Source organism: Bubalus kerabau, chromosome 10, assembly GCF_029407905.1.
Source record: "Bubalus kerabau isolate K-KA32 ecotype Philippines breed swamp buffalo chromosome 10, PCC_UOA_SB_1v2, whole genome shotgun sequence".
Lineage (NCBI taxonomy): Eukaryota > Metazoa > Chordata > Mammalia > Artiodactyla > Bovidae > Bubalus > Bubalus kerabau.
This window is the reverse complement of record NC_073633.1, coordinates 97872271-97888990: the sequence shown is the minus strand read 5'-3', so window position 1 is coordinate 97888990 and position 16720 is coordinate 97872271. Positions and strand designations below refer to the sequence as shown.

Genomic DNA, 16720 nt, shown 5'->3' with positions numbered 1-16720 from the left:
AATTACACTTTATTGCAGCAGTTTTGAGTGGGGGACTTTTTTCTGTCTTCAAGGGTAGAAGTCATGTATAAAACAGACACCATCATTCTGGCTCTGCATCCCCAGCTCGCCACATTCCCAACACTAACCCTGAATCTCAGGCCATCCCTGAACTGGAAGCTCATTTCTTAGCCGCATCTTCCCTTCACACCATGCCTTCCCTTATCTCCAGATCCCACCTCTGATGCATGCTTTAGGAGTTGGGGTCAGTGATGGGAGATATTCAGGGATGGGCTTAGGTAGCGGGGAGGTCTCCGGTGTGTAAGAGTCAGGAATGTCTGTTGTACACCCTTTTTGGTAATAAATGGTGACTTTGCATGACCAACCTAGATAGCATATTAAAAAGCAGAGACATTACTTTGCCAACAAAGGTCTGTCTAGTCAAGGCTATGATTTTTCCAGTGGTCATGTATGGATGTGAGAGTTGGACTGTGAAGAAGGCTGAGTGCCGAAGAATTGATGCTTTTGAACTGTGGTGTTGGAGAAGACTCTTGAGAGTCCCTTGGACTGCAAGGAGAACCAACCAATCCATTCTAAAGGAGATCAGTCCTGGGTGTTCTTTGGAAGGAACGATGCTAAAGCTGAAACTCCAATACTTTGGCCACCTCATTCGAAGAGTTGACTCACTGGAAAAGACCCTGATGCTGGGAGGGATTGGGGGCAGGAGGAGAAGGGGACGACAGAGGATGACATGGCTGGATGGCATCACTGACTCGATGGACGTGAGTTTGAGTGAACTCCGGGAGTTGGTGATGGACAGGGAGGCCTGGCGTGCTGCGATTCATGGGGTCTCAAAGAGTCGGACACGACTGAGCGACTGAACTGAACTGACCATATTGTATTGTCCTGTTTTGTTCTTCTAGATGTTGTACTGCCACTCCTATCCCCTACCTGCACCTAATTTCTGTTCATCTTTCAAGCACCTGCCCAGGTGTCGTCTTCCCTCAGTTACTCTTCACTGACCCCAGGATGGGGCTAGATGCAGCTCCCCTGTGCCTCATGGTGCTACTCGGTTCCCCTGGGGTGGCCCTGACCACATCGTATTGAGATCATCTTTGGTTTGCCTGTCTTCCTCTCCCAGGCAGAGTCTGGGTCTTAGTCCTCTCTCTGTCCCTCAAACTTCACTAGAATATGCCTTGCCATAGAAGATGCTGAATAAATGCTATTGAATGGCATTTATTCAATAAATGAATAAAGAAGAAATGAATGGATGATGTCCTGTGACAGAATTCTAAGAATCTGCAGACTCAATGAGCACAAATAGCCCAGAGTTCAGAAATACCTACAGAGCATCGCTTCTGTACTCAGCGTATGTGGGATTGCATACCAGCGTTGATTCCCGTCTAGGTTTAACCTTCCTGTATTGGCTCCCACTCAGGTACCACCTCAGATCTTCTTAGCCTCATCTGTCTCTGGGAGTGGTAGAGCCCAGATCTATACCATCTTGCCATCCAAGGCCATGCTGGGTTCCTCTCCCTGTTTCTGGACTCCAGTGAAGTGTGCCCTGCAAGGTCTGGCTTCCCCATCTGCTGCAGAAAGGACCAGCTGACACACCCCAGTTGAGGGGGGCAGTTGGGTCACCACAGAGTGAACTTTGCTAATGGGGAACAAGAGACAGGCAGGCACTAGCAGATTCATGCCCTCCTCTCACACCACTTCCTCTGATGGAAGCTTTTGAGGTTCTGCAGTTCCCAACAGGCCCTCTGGGGAAGTCCCGGGTGGCCAAGCAAGAATCTGTGATTCTTGTGAAGCCACCACCAGCCCCACGCCATCTTACATTTGCTTTCATAGCCTCATTTCTCTTCTTCCCTCACTCTCACATCCCTGGGATTCCTCCAAAGCTCTGGCATAGAAGCTTAGTCTCAGCCTCTGTTTTCTAAGGAATCCAGCCTGATACCTTCAAATGTACCACTATGTCTCTAGAAAAATGGGGGCTAGTAAAGGTAGAAGAGAGAGGAACACCACAGGCCAGGTGCTTTCTGGTGTATGGGTCTAGCAGGCCTTAGCTGGGAGTCTGAGCCTTCAGTCATGAATTCCTTGTTCTTCCTTGTCCGTGCTGCATTCCAGGTGAATTGGAATGATGGGTCTGTTAGTAGAAAAAGATCCATCATTTGGAACCTGTTACCTTGTTCTGATGCAAGCTGGCCATTGGTCCCATGATTTCCTATTTTAACATATCTTTCTAATTAAAAAAAACATCAAATGTGTATCTTTAAATGGCAGTGATGCAGTGGAATATTATGCAGCTATGAATATTGAGCCTCATGAGTCAGTGATACAGTGGAATATTGTACAGCCATGAAAATTGATCCTTAGGAGGATTTATGATATATCCTGGGATGTCCTAGCTCCACTTACTTCTTATGTAGTCTTGAGAAAGATCCAAGCCTTGGTTTTCTTATTTGAAAAATAGACATTAATACTCGCACTTAACTGCATGGAATAGTTATAAAGACTAGATGAGATAATACATGTAAAGTCCTCAGCACAGCATCTTACAGAAGAAGTAGTCAAAAGATATTTGTTATAGTTATTACTTTAGTTTTAAAGCACAACTTGAGAATGATAGAATCCTCCTCTCTGAATGGAAAACAAGTTTAAGGTGAGATTTTGTAGTTCTTGGGTTTTATTGGATTTTAAAGAAGTATTTTCTGGATAATTCTCAGTCCTAGTTTCAGTCTTTCTAAAACAAGTAGAAGGACCTGGTAAAAAGCTTCCATGGAAGAAGTGTTTATCTGCAAACCGTTTTATTGGAGAACATGGGAGGACCACATAGGACTTGAGACTAGTTAAGTCTATTTCCCATTTTCCAAGTATTTTCAAGGTCTTTGTGAATAGATTGATATCAATCCCCAATTAATAAATGTGTGGAAATTAAATCAGAAGTTTTAGTTTTGCAGTTTTGCTATGGTCATTCAGAGAATTCCTCCCAGGGAAGATCCCAGGAAAAAGCTTTCCCCTCCCCAATGATAAGTTTCAGTTTGTGCCAAGTAAGTAGAAAAGTGCTTCCTCCATAGTGAAAGTACTTCCTCCTTGTAATCAAGATTAATACTGTATATGCAGGAAATTTTTGCCTTCTTTTACAAAAGCTGTATTTAGAGTCATAAAATTTAAACTGTGATCATGGTGTGTGTGTATATATATATATATATATATTTTTTTTTATAAGAATCTTTGTTTTGGGCTGCTTCAGGTCTTAGTTGCAGCACGTGGGATCGTCACTGTGTCTTACAGGCTCTTCATTGTGGTGCGAGGGGTTAGTTGCCCACGGCATGTGGGATCTCAGCAGTGGCCACAGGACTGGAAAAGGTCAGTTTTCATTCCAATCCCAAAGAAAGGCAGTGCCAAAGAATGTTCAAACTACTGCACAATTGCACTCGTCTCACAGGCTAGCAAAGTAATGCTCAAAATTCTCCAAGTGAGGCTTCAATAGTACGTGAACTGTGAATTTCCACATGTACAAGCTGGGTTTAGAAAAGGCAGAGGAACCAGAGATCAAATTGCCAACATCTGTTGGACCATAGAAAAAGCAAGAGAATTCCAGAAATACATCTACTTCTGCTTTATTGACTATCCTGAAGCCTTTGACTGTGTGGATCACAATAAACTGTGGAAAATTCTTCAAGAGATGGGAACACCAGACCACCTGACCTGCCTCTTGAGAAATCTGTATGCAGGTCAAGACACAGCAGTTAGAACCAGGCATGGAACAACAGAGTGGTTCCAAATTAGGAAAGGAATACACCAGGGCTGTACACTGTCACCCTGCTTATTTAACTTATATGCAGATTACATCATGCAGAATGCCAGGCTGGATGAAGTACAAGCTGGACTCAAAATTGCTGGGAGAAATATCAATAACCTCAGATATGCAGATGATATTACCCTTATGGCAGAAAGCAAAGAAGAACTAAAGAGCCTCTTGATGAAGGTGAAAGAGGAGAATGAAAAAGCTGGCTTAAAACTCAAAATTCAAAAAACAAAGATCATGGCATCTGATCCCATCACTTCATGGCAAATAGATGGGGAAAAAAGGAAACAGTGAGAGACTTTATTTTCCTGGGCTCCAAAATCACTACAGACGGTGACTGCAGCTATGAAATTAAAAGACACTTGCTCCTTGGAAGGGAATGTGCTTCCCTGGTGGCTCAGCTGGTAAAGAATCCATCTGCAATATGGGAGACCTGGGTTCAATCCTTGGGTTGGGAAGATAACCTGGAGAAGGGAAAAGCTACCCACTGCAGTATTCTGGCCAGGAGAAATCCATGGACTGTATAGTCCATGGGGTCACAAAGAGTCGGACATGACTGAACAACTTTCAGTCACTTGCTCCTGGGAAGAAAAGCTACAACAAACCTTGACAGCATATTAAAAAGCAGAGACATTACTTTGCCAACAAAGGTCCATCTAGTCAAAACTATGGTTTTTCCAGTAGTCATGTATGGGTGTGAGAAAGAAAGCTGAGCGCAGAAGAATTGATGATTTTGAACTCTGATTTTGCAGAAGACTCTAGAGAGTCCCTTGGATTGCAAGGAAATCCAACTGGCCAATCCTAAAGGAAATCAACCCTGAATATTCATTGGAAGAACCAATGCTGAAGCTGAAGCTCCAATACTTTGGCCACCTGATGAGAAGAGCTGACTCATTGGAAAAGATGCTGATGCTGGGAAAGATTGAAGACAGGAGGAGAAGGGGATAACAGAGGATGAGATGGTTGGATGGCATCACTGACTCAATGGACATGAGTTTGAGCAAGCTCTGGGAGATGGTGAAGGACAGGGAAGCCTGGCTTGCTGCAGTCCATGGGGTCGCAAATAGTTGAACTTGACTGAGCAACCAAACAACAGCAACAACAATGTGAGATCTTAGTTCCCCGACCAGAGATGGAGCCCACATCTCCTGCACTGAAAGGCAAATTCTTAACCACTGGACCACGAGGGAAGTCCCTCATGATCATGGTATGTTATTAACTCCTTGCAAGTGGGCGTTCAGTCTAGCTGCCGTACTTTGTTCCACGAATGCTTGTTCCTTTCCTTCTGTGCAGCCACTTGGAGCTTTGGCAATCCCGTGAGAAAGGGCATGGGCCTTCCCTCAAGGAACCTCCACTCCAGTTAACTTTCTGAAAGGTCAGCAGTGACATTCCCAGCCCCCATAATGTCTCTTCATAGCATTTAACACTAGAGAAGCTTGCGCTCTTGAAATCTCTCTTGTCTTCATGATCCTAGAGGCCTCTGTTTTTTCTTGATCCATCTGATGGACTCCTCGCCCCCGCTATATGTAGGCATGCTCCAAGAGTCAGCCACCTTTCATTTTTTCCCCCTCTCTTTCTTTTTGGCCTTATTTCTTGGCGTGTGGAACTTCTGTGACCAGGGATCAAACCTGCGTACCCGGTGGTGGAAGTATGGAGTCTCAACTGCTGGACCACCAGGGAAGTCCGAGTCAACCATCCTTTTTTGTCTGTCTTTTTACTTCCTCCATTGATTCATTCCCTTGGCTTCATACGTCATCATTTTTTTTTAATGACTCTAAAAAGTCTAGCTTTTACCCCTAATTTTTCTCTAGGCCCCCTGAGACAGTGCATGTCCTTCCAGCCCACCATCCACACTTTAAAAAAAAGAAAGGCAAAGTCAAACGTTCAGGAGAAAATTCCACTGGAAAACAAGATGAAAGTGACTGCCTATTTTCTACATCTACCTTCTGGTTTCACAAGCCTTGAATCGTGACATATTCTGCTGCTGCTGCTAAGTCGCTTCAGTCGTGTCCGATTCTGTGCGACCCCATAGACAGCAGCCCACCAGGCTCCTCCGTCCCTGGGATTCTCCAGGCGAGAGTACTGTAGTGGGTGGCAAATCACCCCCAATTAATTCTGTACTCCTAATTTCCTTAAGCTATTCACTTCTGCTCTCAGTTCAACTGCCATTCTCCTAACTGTTGTTCAGTCACTAAGTCCTGTCTGACTCATTGCAACCCGTGGACTGTAGCTCACTCTTTTGTCCATGGATTTTTCCAGGCAAGAATACAATGGAGTGAGTTGCCCTTTCCTTCTCCAGGGGATCTTCCCAGACCGAGGATCAAACTCCCATTTCGTGCATTGCAGGTGGATTCTTTACCACTGAGCCACCTGGGAAGCCCATTCTCCTCATTACCCAGGCTTGATTGTTACTTCCTACCACTGTTGCTGTTTTTATTCTGGAGAGGGAAGAATGAGCCCAGGGATTCCTATGGCCATAGGCAGTCACTTTCATCTTGTTTTCCGGTGGAATTTTCTCCTGAACGTTTGACTTTGCCTTTCTTTTTTTTTAAAGTGTGAATGGTGGGCTGGGAGGACGTGCGCTGTCTCAGGGCTGCTGGACTTTGTACCCGTAGGGCAGCACTCAGGTCAGGGGACGTGTCCCCTTTGCATGGTATGTTAATGGTGCCACCCAGAGCTGTGCAGCACGGCACTGGGGGGCGTCAGGTGGGAGGGCTTCTGAGCGGGAGGGATGCTGACCACTGCAATGGAAAGACTAACGAAGAAGTGGCATAGACTTCCCTGGTGGTCCAGTGGTGAAGACTCCGTGCTTCCAACACAGAGGGCCTGGGTTCGATCCCTGGTCAGGGAACTAAGACACCACATGCTGCACATGGCCAAAAAAATTTTTTTTAAAAAGAGTTGGTAGTTCAGCCCAGGAGGAAAGTTTCATTTCAGCGCAAGAAGGCAGTATAGGGTCATCGTTTTCCTGTTTGTCATCTACCTGGGGGAGTAAAGTTCTGTGCTTGTCTACACAAATCCATACCGAGCTCTCTTTGTTACAGAGCCACCAAACTTGAGATCTGTGGCCGAGTGCTGTTTCCTCCAGTCCTTCCTATTCTTGGTTTAGGGACCACTGGCAGGAGTTTCTAAAAGGCAAGTTCCTGAAGCTGTGCTGTAAACTGTGATAGTCCCACTTTCCCTCGACACAGCTGGGCTCCTTTAGCCAGAGTTTCCGTCGGGTCCAAAGAGGTGGGCGACAGCGCAGGGCCCACTTCCGCCTGGTGTGCATAGTCCGCAGACTCCGCTCGCGTAGGTGACCACGCACGGGGTTCTGCCTGCAGTCCCTTCACTCTCTAGACCTTCCCGCTGCCTGCCATTCAGCTGAGCTGGCCGTTTCCTGTCTCAGGCTGAAGCTCACACCCCTGGCTTCCCTTTCTTCCCAAATTTCTAAGATCTCCCCCTTCCTCCACTTTCACTTCCTGAACTCCATGACTGCAGGAACGCAATCAGCAAGTTTGTGCCGTGTTTCTTTAGCAGGCTGACTCCTACTCACCCTTTATTAGTGGAAGTCACCATGGAGCTAGATAACACTCGTGGAACAGTGGAACCCTTCATATTAGCTGTGCTGGAAGTCTGACATGCAGCATTTTTCGACCTTACAGGAATCTCTGAAGCTATTCGGTGAAATTCAGGTTTAGAGAGTTTAATAAGAGACGTGCCCTTGATTGCAGTTGACAATGGGGTGAGGGTGGCCCGCCTGAGTGCAGAATTTCTGCTAGCCGTCTTCCTAAGACCCTGGTTAGATATAGCCTCTTCCAGGAAGCCTCCCTGAGTGACCCTCCCACCCCACCCCTGCAGCCTTTGGTCATCGTCCCCAGTAATCCCTGCTGTCATTTCAAGTTCAGGGCCTCTTAGAGGTGGTGGAGAAAGACTTCTGTTCTTCCTTTTTCTGAGGTTCCCAGTAAAGACTGAAAAGGTTCTAAGACAGGGTTAGAAGAGTATTAGGTATTTTTGTGTGTATTTGCATTTAACCAAAGTCACATGTTTAATGTCTCCTCAAGCACATAGAAACCCCCAATATAATCTAATTTTGGTACATACAAGGTAATTATAGGAGCTGCGACACTCATCAACCTCTCTGTGAAGGGTTGCATGGTAAATGGAACTTTGAATTTAAGGCTGTAGGAGGCACATCTCTCAATCCTTTCTGTGTATTTCTGTGACTAAACGTACTTTCTTTCCTTTTTAATAATATTTAAAATCCTTCAGAGGATGAGATGGTTGGATGGCATCACCGACTCAATGGACATGAGTTTGAGTAAACTCTGGAAGTTGGTGATGGACAGGGAGGTCTGGCGTGTTGTGGTCCATGAGGTCGCAGAGAGTTAGATATGACTGAGCAACTGAACTGAACTGAAAGTCCTTGATGAGTATGAGGCTGTTGGCTAATTGTCCTTTCTGGATTCTGTGTTATCTGCTTCTCTGTTTGTAACTCCTAGCACAGAGCCAGGACTGGGAACACTGTCAGCTGTCTTTTCCTTTTAAATTGGAGGCTAATTGCTTTACAGTGTCATGTTAGTTTCTGCTGTACGACATGAATCAGCTATATTTATATACATATATCCCCTCCCTCTCGGCCCTCCCTTCCCCGCCCCATCCCATCCTCTAGGTCCTCACAGCACCGCTAAGCTCTCTGTTCTACACAGCAGCTTCCCACAAGCTATCTGTTTGACGCGTGGCAGTGTATCGATGCCAGTGCTACCCTCCCAATTTGTCTCACCCTCCCCTTCCGCCCTGTGTCCATATGTGCATTCTCCATGTCTGTGGCTCTATTCTTGCCCTGCAAATAGGTTCATCAGTACCATTTTTAAAAATGCATGGACAATATTTGTTTTTCTCTTTCTTGCTTGCTTCTCTCTGTATGACAGACTCTCGGTTCATCCACATTACTCCAAATGACCCAATTTTGTTCCATTTTTATGGCTGAGTAGTATTCCATTATATACATGAATCACTGTAAGCTGTATTCCTCATTGGTTGATTGGTTGAATGAGTCGGTGAATGGTCTTAGAAAAGTCTGGAAGTCGGAGCAGGTTTTGGTTGGGACCCCAGCACCTACATCTATCTCATAGCTCTCTGGCCTTGAGCAGGTTATGTAACCTCTCTGGCCTCAGCTTTTGTCATCTCAGAAACGGTGCTAATCCCAACAGTACCTCCCTCAGAAGGACGATGGGAAGTCATCCGTGGGATGGCAAGGGTTAGCCTGCACATGCGTACTGCTTGGGTCTGGGCGAGGAGGTGGAAGACAGGTCTGTGGGCCTCACTGTTAGGAAAGCAAGAGCCCCCAGCTGCTCCCCTCCCCTGTGCCTTTGCTTCCCTGATCAGCCAGGAGGGACCGATGTTTGGTGGCCCCAGGAGAATCTGCAAAGCCTCTGACTTGGTGTTCTGGGCCCCGCTTCCTTTCCCCATTCTGCTGCTAGATTGACAATGATATGCCGAGCTTACTTTGCAGTCTACAGAGCACTCTCACCCACATTGTCTTGCTTAAAAATTTTTCAGCATTGTAAAATTGTCTGTGGTTTCAGGAAATTCCTTCCCTTGTTATGATATGCCTGGTACTGGCCCCTCTCCTGATAATAGAGTTTTCACCAGGGACATTCGTTTCTATATTTATGGAGTTGTTTAGCAGCATTTTCTTTCTTTTCACCCTACCCCCAAGCCTGAGATTAGAAGAATCTCATAGAGAAAAGCCCCATTTCCAACCAGTTTCTGAGTAGTCAGATATAGAGTGCCCTTATACTGAGGGACAGCTCTCCCTAACTATGTGGCAACTCTCCTTGGGCTCCCTTCCCTTTTCTGTCCATTTGGAATTGTCACCAAGTCTGAGGGCTTGGATGTAACATCATGGTGTTAAAATATATATATGAAAGTTTACTGTTTAATCATTTTAAAGTGTATTGTTCTGTGGCATTCAGCATTCACATTGCTACGCAATGATCACCACCATTCATCTCCTGAACTCCTCTCATCTTTCAAAACGGAGACTCTGGACCCATTAAAATGATAACTCCCGTTCTCCCACCCTCCCTGCAGGCCCTGGCAACCACCATCCTACTTTTTGTTGCTGTGAATCTGACGACTCTTGATTCCCTCCCATAAGTGGAATAATGCCATGTTTGTCCTTTTGTGACAGGCTTCTTTCACTTAGCACATGTCCTCAAGGTTCATCCCTGTTTTAGCACATGTCAGAATTTCATTCCCGTTCAAGCCTTGCTAATATTCCATTGTACTGTCTTGTATTATCTACCACGTTTTGTTTGTCCATTTGTCTGTTGACGGATGCTTGAGTGCTTTCACTGTCTTTTGTCTCAGCTATGATGGTAGCTTCCTAATTGTTCTCTTTGCTTCCACTCTTTCATCTTCCAATCTGCTCTCCTCTCAGTCTGAAACCGCAAATTGAACTTTGTTATTCTTCTTTAAGTTCTTCATTAACATTTCATTATGCTCAGAATAAAATCTAACCGTCTAAATCTGGCTCATGCTTCTGCAGCTGCTAAGTTGCTTCAGTCGTGTCCAACTCTGTGCGACCCCATAGATGGCCACCCACCAGGCTCTTCTGTCCCTGGGATTCTCCAGGCAAGAAGACTGGAGTGGGTTGCCATTTCCTTCTCCAAAGCATGCTTGCATGCTAAGGCACTTCAGTCGTGTCTGACTCTGTGCAACCCCATGGACAGCAGCCCACCAGACCCCTCTGTCTGCAGGATTCTCTAGGCAAGAGTACTGGAGTGGGTTGACATTTCCTTCTCCAAATCTGGCTCATAAGACCCTGTATTTACATAGTTCATAAAGTGAACTGGCTTTGCAACTTTATCCCATGCCACATCCTCCTGGTTCCCTCTATACTCAATTCAAGTGGTGTTTTTTTTTTTTTTAATGATTTTATTTATTTTTGGCTGTGCTGGGTCTTTGTTGCTGTGTGGGTTTTTCTCTAGTTGTGCCAAGCAGAGGCTACTCTCTAGTTGCCATGTGCGGGCTTCTTGGCACGGGCTTCTCTTGTTACAGACCGTGGGCTCTGGGATGCGAAGGCTTCAGTAGTTGTGGCTCCTGGCTCTATAACAGTCTCAGTAGTTGAGGCGCGTGGGCTTAGTTGCTTCACGGCAGGTGGGATCTTCCCAGATCAGGGATCAAACCTGTGTCTCCTGCGATAGCAGGCAGATTCTTTACCCCGGAGCTACCAAGGAAGCCCACTCAGTTCAAGTTCTTTCTTGTTAACTTTCTTCCCATCTCAGACTCTGTGTCTTTGGTTCCTTCTACCATGAATACATTCTCCTGCTTCTCATCCTTTTGGTAGTAGTCAAATGTAACCTCTTTGGAGACAGCTCCTGTCACCCTGTGTGTTATAGAGGCCCCCTGTTATTCCTTTTCTAAACCCTTTATTGATTTGCAGGTGTTCTTACTTGTTTATAGTTCCCTTGTCCCATTGCTATTTTCTGCTCTTGGATAGAAACCCTTTGAAAGCAGGGTTTGTATCTATTTTATATCCTGAATATCTAGCAGGCCTTTATTAACAATTTTTTTAATGAATTAAGACATATCCTATTTTTTTTTTATGATGTTTGGGTGGAGATTCCACAATTGGTTCTGCTTTTCCGTTCCTTCCTTTTTGCTCACTCTTCCTTCATCCCACCTCTACCACCTTCCAAAGTGCTCACATCCCTCCCTGAAGACTCATGGGCATGATATCATCATTCTTGCTTTAGAAAACTGGTTGAATGTTCATGGGTTCCTGCTGTTCAAAGGAAAGGTACCCAAAATTCTTTTAACTTTTTACCCTGAAAATGACCACCCTTCTAGCCTCTCTCCATGTCTCTAGAAAGACAAGCTGATTTTACAGTGACCTAAGTAAGCAGGAAACTAAGATCATGGCATCTGGTCCCATCACTTCATGGGAAATAGATGGGGAAACAGTGGAAACAGTGTCAGACTTTATTTTGGGGGGCTCCAAAATCACTGCAGATGGTGATTGCAGCCATGAAATTAAAAGACACTTACTCCTTGGAAGAAAAGTTATGACCAACGTAGATAGCATATTCAAAAGCAGAGACATTGCCAACAAAGGTCCATCTAGTCAAGGCTGTGGTTTTTCCAGTGGTCATGTACGGATCCGAGAGTTGGACTGTGAAGAAAGCTGAGTGCTGAAGAATTGATGCTTTTGAACTGTGGTGTTGGAGAAGACTCTTGGGAGTTCCTTGGACTGCAAGGAGATCCAACCAGTCCATCCTAAAGGAGATCAGTCCTGGTTGTTCTTTGGAAGGAATGATGCTAAAGCTGAAACTCCAGTACTTTGGCCACCTCATGAGAAGAGTTGACTCATTGGAAAAGACCCTGATGCTGGGAGGGATTGGGGGCAGGAGGAGAAGGGGATGACAGAGGATGAGATAGCTGGATGGCGTCACCAACTCGATGGACATGAGTTTGAGTGAACTCCAGGAGTTGGTGATGGACAGGGAGGCCTGGCGTGCTGCGATTCATGGGGTCGCAAAGAGTCAGACACAACTCAGCGACTGAATTGAACTGAACTGAAGTAAGCAAGGCAGAAAAATAAATCAAGCTTTCTGGTTTTTAAGTTAATTTTTATTGGAGTATGGTTGCTTTACAATGTTGTGTTAATTTCCACTGTATAGCAAAATGAATCAGCGATACAGATGTGTATGTCCCCTCTTCCTTGGATTTCCTTTGCATTTAGGTCACCACAGTGCATTAAGCAAAGTTTCTTGAAATTAAACCTTCTGGAGAGAGAAATCCACGTAATATTTTTCAAAGTGCTATAAATAAAACTTCGTGGAATTGAATCTTTTGCTATTTTATTATTGTTTAATTTACTCTGTGCTATGGGTAATAGTTGATTTTTGTTGAAATTCAGTCTCCTATCTATATTGGGAAATTTTCCGAAGAATTTATGTTCAGGCTCTAAGATTTTGAGATCTTTTTGGAATAAGTTCTCCCATTTTTAAACTACAGTGCTGGCCCAGCCTGGGTAGATTCTCTGCTTAGTGTATGACAGGCTGAAATCAAGGGTTGGCCACTGTGTTCTCATCTGGAACTCAGAGTCTCCTCTGAGCTGATGCCTACTGTTGGGAGAATTCAGCTGTTTGTGGTCATAGGATTGTTGTCTCCTTTTTCTTGCTGGCTTTCAGTTGGGTCCCACTCTCAGGTCCTAGAGGCTGCCTCAGGTCCTTGCCCTGTGGCCCGAGTCTCAGCAGTGGAGAACCTTCTTTTCACAGTTGGACGCTCCCTGACTTCCTCTTCTGCTACCAGCCAGAGAAAACTCCCTGCTTTTAAAGAGCCCATTGATTATGTTAAGTTTCTTGGACAGTCACCCTATCTTAAGGTCAATTAATTAGTGACATTCTTGTATCTGCAAAACTCCCTTTGCCATGAATTATGTTGTTGTTCAGGTGCTAAGTCGTGTCCTACTCTTTGCAACCCCATGGACTGCAGCGTGCCCTGTCCTTCACTGTCTCCCGGAGTTTGCTCAAATTCATGTCCATTGAGTTGGTGATGCTATCTAACCATCTCATCCTCTGCCGCCCCCTTCCCCTTTTGCTTTGTCATGCACAAAGACACAATCACAATAGTAACACCAGGGTGTGGAGATCACAGGCATCTCCGTAGAAATTTGCTTGCCACATTTTTTTCTCTCCCTGTTTTATTGGTTAGAATTGCATTTGCCTGTAAGTATCAGAACACTTGATTCTAATAACTTAATTTTTTTTCACATCACAATAAATACAGAGATGAGTGATCATTGATACTGGTTCAGTGGCTCAGTGACATCAGGATTAATGACTCTGTGACTCTCTGAGCCTTTCTTTGTGGTTTAGCAGCTCCAGCCATCATGACTGTAATCAAGAGAATGTGAGCGCGATTAGGACAGCGTGAGTACTACCTGTTACCTTCACTGGGAGTGCAAAACAAAGACAGAAAACACTTCTCAGGGCTTTATTTCTGACTCTACTTCCATTTCCGTCTCATTGGCCGGAACTTAGCCAAGCGGCCACCCCTAGGTTCAAGGAAGGCTGGGAAAGCAGGAATAAGAATTACCGTGATGCGAATAATGACCTCTCCTCCAATGCTGGATGATAAGAGGAAATGGATGCTGACAATGTAGCTAACATGTCTGTGGTACCTATTTTCTGGAAGGCAGAATGTGGCATAATGGAGGAAGCACAGAATTTAGAGTAAGAGGCTTGTGATCCTGTCCCACCTCTGTCGTGCCATGGTTAGCTGTGTGGCCTAAGGTTAGTCACATAGCCTCTCCGAGCCAGTTCCCTTATCTATTAAGTGAGAGAAATTTCTGCTTTGCTTATCTCAGTATTATTATAAAAATGGATCAAAATAACCCATGAGCTTCTTTGCACCCTGTAAATATATGCTAATTGTGGGTTTCGGCAAGTATTTGGTGTAAGAAAATCAGGCTTCCCTGGTGGCTCAGTTGGTGAAGAATCCGCCTGCCAGTGCAAGAGACCTGGGTTCAATTCCTGGGTTAGGACGATCCCCTGGAGGAGGAAATGGCAATCCACCTCAGTATTCTTGTCTATGAAACCCCATGGACAGAGGAGCCTAGTGGGCTACAGTCTATGGGATTGCAAAGAGTTGGACACACCTGACCAACTAAAGCACCACCATAAAAATAAGAATGTATTTCATGGTTCTAAGAACTATTTATGTTCATAGACAATTTTTGACAGTAGTTATAATCTCTGAAATTTGATACATTTTATAATCCAAGACAGTTTCAGTGAAATATAATAATAATATTTTGTTAAGCTTCTTGGAAGATCTTAGGGTTATGCTTAGGAAATGTGGCCATTGGGATGCACAGACTCCTCAAGATTCCTAGGAAACTGACACTCTCAGGATAGAATGTCCGAAATGTAAATGAAAAGAAATTACCCATGCCTACTTCCTGCTTTCGTACAGGGAGATATTAGTGTCTCTCTTTCAGATACAAAACTGAAGTAAGCTGAGATGAGTTTACAAGATGGAATAAGCCATCTTCTAAGAGTTCAAGGTGCTAGAAAGTGTTCTGCAAACTTGAAAGCTTGACCTCCTACTAAGGTCATTCACTGAACATGACATACTGTTCTGCCTAGGGGTGCAATTCAGGGTCACTGCCTCAGGAATGCACCAAGATGAAAGTCAAGTGTGGCTTCAACCCTTGACTCCCAATGTGGAGCCTTGAAGTTGTTGGATAGCACAGCCATCAAGGTTGTTTATTTTAAAGAAAAATCAATTTTTGTAATTATATTTATAATTATAATCTTGGGGAATACATATGCATGTACACACATATTTATATGTGTATGTATTTGTATACATGTGTGTATATATACACACACACAAATAATATGACTTTAGGTGGGGCAAAAAGTGACATCTAGGGCTGGTAGATTGTGATGTACATGATTGAAAGAGACAAGTAGATGGAGTGAGTTTATGGAAAGTCATGGATACATACTGACTAAAAGTCGGACACGACTGAGCAACTGAACAACAATAAATAGTTGAAATATTTATTGTCTTCCTTCCTTTTAGAGCTCTTTCTCCTTTATGTGTAACTTGAGATGGGGGTATTCATTCTATTCACCAATTTTGAATGGAAGAAGAAGTATCAGTCTCTTTTTATTTTTTAAAAAATGAGATATTTAAATGAAAGAATGAGAGAAAAAATGGTGCAAGATATGAAGAACAAACAACCAGGGCCATCCTATTTTATGCTTTTAAGAATATCAAGGCATCTGTTAATTAAAGTGAGTGTGTGTGTGTGTGTGTGTGTGTTTTCCAGTAAACTCTGCTCAGGTTCTGTGAACATGAACTCTGTTCTCTCACAAAGGAAAAAAGTTTGAGAGAAGAAGGAAAAGAAACCATGTTCCAAGTCCTTAATCTGATTTGGGTCTTTGGTGCAGGATAGGCAGGCCTTCCAGGCTTCTGTTTATTCTGAGAATTCATGAAGCAAGCAGCATTGTTGCTTTAACTTCCTGATTAAACTTCTGTGATTTCTGCAGCCCACCGTGACAAAGGCTGCAGAGTGTAAAGCCATCTTGATACTATTTTGCATCTCTGTTCTGAGCACCATTCTGAACACACAGTAGATGCTTGGTGTAAATTGGTTGAATGTCCAGTTTTATAAGAAAGTTCTAAAGAAATGCAAAGAATTCCTACAGTCTTATTTTTCCTTTCTTCCCAGTATTCCTTTTGACTTTGAGTTGCTTTTCCTTGATCAGGAAAAAGTTGAGGTTTTACTTTGGGGTTTGGAATTGGCACCAGTATCTAGTTTAAGATGTTTCTGCAGGAAGCCCCAATAACCGGCTGGATAGCATTTGCCAGTAACCTCAAAACCCAACAAGTGGATGCAGAGATTTGTTAAAGTAGCTGCCTAGTTGAATATATATGACAAAAAGACATAGAAGGAAGATCACTAAATTCTCAGATTTACTTATTTATTTTTTAAAAAGTTATTTATTTGTACGTGTCTGCAGTGGGTCTTCGTTGCTGTGGGTGGGCTTTCTCTAGTTACAGTGAGTGGGGGCTACTCTCTAGTGGAGGCACATGGAGTTCTCACTGCTGTGGCTTCTCTTGTTCTTTCTCCCACGACATGTGGAGTCTTTCCTGACCAGGGATCGAACCCATGTGCCCTGCATTGGCAGGTGGATCCTTAACCGCTGGACCACCAGGGAAGTCCTAAATTCTCAGATTTCAATAAATTATGTTAGGTTGTTAGGTGGCATGTGTGTGTTCAGTCGCTCGGTCAAGTCCAGCTCTTTGTGGCCTCATGAATTGTAGCCCACCAGGCTCCTCTGTCCATGGAATCGTCTTAGGCAATAACACTTAAGTGGTTGCCACTTCCCACTCCAGGGGAATCTTCTGGACCCAGGAATCAAAGGC

General features: G+C 44.3%; 1 protein-coding gene and 1 non-coding gene across 5 annotated transcripts in view; both read left to right on the top strand.

Moving 5' to 3' along the window:
- The window catches only part of STON2 (stonin 2), a 172496-nt gene that overhangs the window by 16756 nt on the left and 139020 nt on the right, over positions 1-16720 (top strand). The gene's annotated exons all lie outside the window — the stretch shown is intronic.
- Positions 6569-6641, top strand: TRNAG-UCC (transfer RNA glycine (anticodon UCC)). Its single transcript has one exon. It is a non-coding gene; the product is annotated as a tRNA-Gly (tRNA).